Here is a 6,025-nt window from a genome sequence, read left to right as displayed (position 1 = left end):
TGCCACTGACTTAACGTCTGGCCACTTGCCCCCCTTCCCTCCGTCCCCACACCCGCCCCGCTGCTACTGTTGCTGCGGCCAGCTTCTTCAGCCGCTTGACACACCCTTCTACCCTCCCTGCTGTTACCAGCAGCTTCTTTGCGTCAGGGGCTCCCAAAAATGTGGGTTGTGTTTATATGTAGATTTACAACAAAAGTTTAATAGCATGTGCATACCTTAATTTGACTGGGTGCAATTAAAGTCAGAGTAGAATGCACTCACAGCAGATCTGCAAGCTGTCTTAAAGAAATGATTCCTTGTTTTTGAGCAGTCTTTAAACTCAAACACTAAAAATAAGAACAAGGGTGGTTGGATGGCTACATTGTAGTCCTAGAGAGCTAAGAGATCTCCTTGCGTTCCTAGCACTGTGATTCTCAGGTGCTGGGGTACCTTAGTGTGCCTTGAGATCCTTTAAAGCATGTTGTGGGGTATCAAGAAACATTTGCACTGTTAGATGTGCAGACATGATTCACAAGATAAACTCAGAGATTTCAAATAGGAGCCCAAAGAATTAAAAACATCCTGATCTGTTGTGATTTTTCTGAGATCTTTGCAAAAGAAAAAATGCTCTATTATGTTTCTGTAGTCAAAAAATGAAAGAAAACTAAAAGCTGGAATTTTCCAAGGAGTGCCTTGAGTCTAAAAAGTTGAGATTCACTGTACAAGCATAACCACAAATATCTAGTGGACCTTGGACAAAGTCATCTACAGCCACATATTCAAAGGTGGCCACAGGTTAGGGTGCCTGAATTTTTGGGTCTCCAAATTGAAACACTTTGAAATTAATTTTCTAAAGGGTTGGATGCCTGGGAAATGTTGACTGTTGAAGCAACCAAAACCTGTGGCTACTTTTGACATGCTTTATTCTTGATTTTTAAGTGAATTAGTTTCCCTGTGTATAGAGTGGGAAGAATACTGTAATACCTGCCACACACAGGTGTTGTGAGACTTAACTTCTGAATGTTTGCAAAGGAGCTTGAAGTTCTCAAATAGATGTACAAAATAATTATTTTATATTTGAACAATCTCTTATCTCTCATTTAGTATTCTCTCTCATTTAGTATTTAATTCTTCAGGAAGAAGTAAAGATCCATATTCTTTCATTCCTAAGATAAAGCTTTGATGTTAAAAGTATTCTGCAGTTGCTGTGATTGCCTCTAGCAGAAATAAGTCACATGCCTACATTTTTAAAAACTGGTTTCCTAAAGAACATGTACAAAATACTTGTTGGAGCATAACACCTTTTTAGGCTGACTTACACCTGTCTTTGGTGTGTATCCACCTACCTGGGTGTTAATTATTGTACAAATTGTACAGGGGCATAGGTTGTAGCTATGTTGGTCTAAGAACATAGGCAGACAAGGGTCTGTGGGTAAATCCAATACCTTTTATTAGACCAACTAAAATTTTAGTTGGTCTAATAAAAGATATCAGATTTACCCACAGAACCTTGTCTGCCTATGTCCAAATGTATACATTTAGTAAGCAAAGTTATAAATTAATAAACAGAAAGGAGTGAATAATAAATAAATCAGCTTTGCTACAACTTGTAAATTCTGTTTATCTGTGTTAGCAGTGTCATATGTATAACGAATAAAGATCAAACTTTCCCACAGTAGTGCATTGTATAATAGTAGCTACACTTTTATTAACATATTTGGTAGGAAAATCACTTGCTGTTACCAAAAATTAAGTTACATGAGAGAGAATATAGTGGAAGAGTCATGTAGCAGGTACATGAATTCCAGGATTTTGAGTTTATGTAGGCTCTCAAGGAAGAGTAGGTCTTCAATTTGCAGGAGATAGAAATTAAGAAGCCTCTTTCCTGCTTCTCTTGTCCCATTTCTAGCAAGGGATCTATAGGGTGCATCTACACACGCACTTTACTGTAGAGCAGGCCTTGCAGGAAGAGTGGGTCAGCGTCGCCAACCACAACTGCCAGTCAGGGACTGCCCGCAAGTCCATGCCCTTTATGCAGCAGCTGTATTACATCCTCATGCCCTGGGACCCTGGCCTAGGCCTGAGCCATCTAGTCAGCCACGGGCAGCCTGACTGAGCCTCCGCTTTGACCTGGCACCCAGGGTGATGTGCCACCAGGGGAGGGCCCCTCAGCCCACCAGGAGCTCATTCCACTGTACTCCCTGCCCCAGCCTCCTCCAGCAGCTCTGGAGGCATTTGTACACATGGTTGCATTGCAGGGCTGGGCACTTTTAAAAGTGCCCAGTGCTGCGGTGCATATGTTTGTATAGACAGCAAAATGCATGTCAGTGCTGAGAAAATAGCAGCAGTGTTCATTTGAATTAAAACACATCAAAGATGTTTTAGTTCAAAAGCACACCACCACCATTTTCTCAGAGCTGATGCACATTTTGCTGTTTATACAAATGTATGTAATACACTGCCAGGTGCATCAGCTTGCTTGCAAAGTTGATTTAATTAACTGAGTCTGTTTCAATGCACCAGATTTCAGTATGTGTATAAATGCCCTAAGAGCCCAGGCCAGTGCCTGCCTTGCCTATTCTGCATATTTAGCCCCACCCAGGAGATCAGGCTGGCCATGGCACTGCCGGCTACCAGCAGTGCCAGCTCCTTCCCAGAGGGGGCCCCAGTCTGGGCAGCCAGACACCACACCCCTGCACCACTGGGAGCCACATAGCCTCACTGCCAGCAGGGACCAACTCAGGCTGCTGGGTACACCTTCCACACCCACCTGGTTAGCTCTACACTGTGGGGAGAGCCCTCCCTGATATTGCCCCTGCCCCCACTCCCCACCAGGCCCACCCATGCTCCCCTTGGCCCCTGGAGCCCCCCAACACTATGCAGGGAGGCAGAAGACAGTGTAAACCTTTTCTGAGCAGCCTGTGCCCCCGCAGCTAGGCAGGCACAGGCCTCACACACACCAAGCAACAGGTTGATGCTGGCAGCAATGTCCTCCTTGGCCAAGAGGGGCAGGGATGTGTAGTGCAGCCACAGGTAGCCCTCCAGGTGGTAGCAGAGGATGCAGGGCAGGGTGGGCTTGCCCTCCACACTGTCAAAGCTCAGGGTTCTGTGCCAGGTTCACATGTGTGCCTGGGGCACCATGGCAATCATCATCAGCAGGGCATAGTGGGTTGGGCACCCCTCAGTCCATGCCAACAGCTCCTCGCACCACTTACAACAAGGGCGTGCTCTGGGCATAGAGCTGGTGTGGTGAAGGGCTGGCCACAGGGCTTCTCTCCAGAGAGGCCCCCTTGGGAGAAGGTGGGGGTGCCAACAACTCTGCATCCCAATCAACTGGGAGCCCCTCCCCCCCATACCTGGGCCTTCTGGACTTGGCAGCAGCACAGGAGACGGGCTGACCTGCAGGAGGAAAAGGTGGGGGGAGTGGCTCTGAAGCCACTGAAGCAGGTGCTGCCAGGAGCCAGGCCTGTCCCAGCCTGGGAAGAGGGTAGAGGAGGCAGGCTGCCTGCAGCCAGTACCCAGCAGTCCACCAACCCTTGCAGAATAAGCAGGGATGAAGGGCTTAGCCAGTGGCCACCTGTGCTAGGGCCTTCTTGGCTGACTTACTATGCTCCGTAGGCACCTGTGCACGCACAGCCCCTGATCTGAGGCCGGACAGCGCATAGGCCCCTGGCACAGAGCATCTTATCTCAGAAATGTTGCAAACTCTCACAAACAAGCTCTTTCTCCTAGCTCTGTAAGACCTGCAGTTACACACAGGGGAGAGGCACCAGTTGGCAACCAGGATGTACTGTCAGGGTCACTGCCAGCCTCAGCTAGGGCCCTATAGATGTACTGGCTCTGGTAGTGCAGGACCCAGAGCCAGACCCAGATGCTGGACTGGCTGGTCACAATGGCCAAGAAGAGCCTGGCAGATGTGCAGGCCTAATGTACACAGGGCTTTGCTTATGAGGCCAGGGATTAGCACAAGGAAGCTAGGAACCAGCACAAGGCAGACAGGGACTGGTGGAGGGACCAAGCAAACCAGGAATTCAGGGACAGGCTCCTGGCTCTGGAGGAGAGATATGTGGAGGCCGCAGCCCCACTGGCTCCCTGGCAGCTGCCCACCACCCAGCAGTAGGCCCCCTGTGGCCGGGCCTGAGCTGAGGTGCAGCAGTGCCTCCACCAGCCAAGAGCCCCTGCCCTGGCCCCCCCCCTGGGTTCCCTGCCACCCAGCCCCCCTGCCAGGCCCAGCCCTGCTGCTTGCCCCAACCCCATCTGGCCCTAGATCATGATCTGCCTGCAGCAGGGCCAGGACTGCAGGACGGGGAGATGGGTGCACTAGCAGAGCAGTGCCTGCCATCACCCCCAGGCAAGCCCCCCACCCACCAGCCTCACTGCAGTGTGCGCTCCTGTTGGGGTACAGCCAGAGGCTAGAGTGCTGGGGTTCTGTACCCAGGTTTTACCCTCTAGGCGCCTCCACCCCAGGACAGCACACAGGACTGCACAGGCTCTATGTGGGAAAAAGGGTGTTTTATTGGCAGTGGGTGGGGTAGGGAAGTGGAGATCTTGGGGGAGGAGGGGGTTGGCAGCTGGTGTGGAGGAGGGAGTGGGGATAGGCTCTGTTGTTGGGGAGGGAGGGGAGCAAAGCACTTTTTGAAGAACTGTGTTTGTGATGGGGAATAGAGTGCTATTTGAAGAACTGTCCACAGTGAGCCTGGTGCTCGGGGGTACATGGTGGGGCGAGGGTCCATGTGTGGCTGTTCATGCAGGCTAGAGCGGGGAGTGCAGGAAGAGGTGGTTGGCCAGTGCCTCATGCACCAGGTACTCTGGTCCTCATTAGCGGATGAGTGGCTTGCATGGGCCCTCAGTGGGGGGGGTGTGTTGCTGTCACAGCTGGTGCTCCTGGTGCCAGCTGTCCTCCACCTGCTGCCTCTACTCCCCACCCCCCCCAGGCCTTGCAGCATGCAGGCTGTGATGATGACCTGGGGGGATGTTGGCCTCTGTGACCTTGAGGCAGATTGTGAGGGTATGTCACTGTCCTTTCAGTTATCCAAAGGCACACTCCACCAGTGTGTGGGTCTGGTCCAGGCACTGGGTGAAATGTGTCTGGTGAGGGTCCAGCTGGCCCATGTAAGGCTGCATGAGCCAGGGGAAGAGAGGGTAGGCAGGCCTCTTGATGAGGAGGGACCACACCCAGCTGGAGGTCTGGCACCCCCCCATGTGACATGCCTGCTCTCCACCAGGGCAGGCAGACCAGAGTTGTGGAAGATGTGGGCATTGTGGGCACTGCCCACCCAATCAGTGCTTACATTGGTGAAGGTGCGGTGGTCTGTAATGTCCTGGTACATAATGGAGTGGAAGCCACGCTGGTTGTAGTAGGGGTGGTTGTTATGGGATAGGTAGATAATAGGGATATGGATCCTATCCAGGGCCCTGATGCACTGAGGGAAGGCCAAGGTATGGAACCCTGCCACCATCACCACCAGGGGGTCATACACATGGAATACAATGTGCCCAGCATGCCTTGGAGGTCACCACACACTTCCAACACAGACACCCCAGCGGTTACCTTGCCCACACCAAAGAGGTGGCTGATGCAGTGGAGGCTAACAGGCATGGCCAGCTTGAACAGGGCAATGGCCAGCTGGGTGTGTGGGGAGGGGCCACCACATGGTGGTATTCTGTTGCTCTAGGTGTGGGTGGAGCTGCGTGAGGAGGTCCTGGAAGGTAGCCTGGGTTATCTGGAATGACTTGAGTCACTGCTTGTTGTGCAGCCACCAGTTTTGGCTGGCTAGGCTGGCCGACAGCTGGCAGAAGTAGAGGCTCAGGAACGTGTGAATGGCCCCAGTGGTGGCATCCAGGAGCACATCATTGCTGTTCCAACCCAGCTCAATGTCCCAGATGCACATGTAAACATAGCACCCAAAAGCAATCAAGTCCAGCACTATAAGCCCTGAAGTTTATTGCATCACATTATTATACACATGTAGATATGCATGCTGATAAGGAAAGTACAATAATGCTAGCATACCTACAGAAGTTTCCCTCAGAAAGACTAACTAGG

The sequence above is a fragment of the Gavialis gangeticus genome, unplaced genomic scaffold (genome assembly GCF_001723915.1).
Source record: "Gavialis gangeticus isolate Ggan-Ray unplaced genomic scaffold, GavGan_comp1, whole genome shotgun sequence".
Classification (NCBI taxonomy): domain Eukaryota; kingdom Metazoa; phylum Chordata; order Crocodylia; family Gavialidae; genus Gavialis; species Gavialis gangeticus.
Note: the sequence above shows the minus strand (reverse complement) of the source record.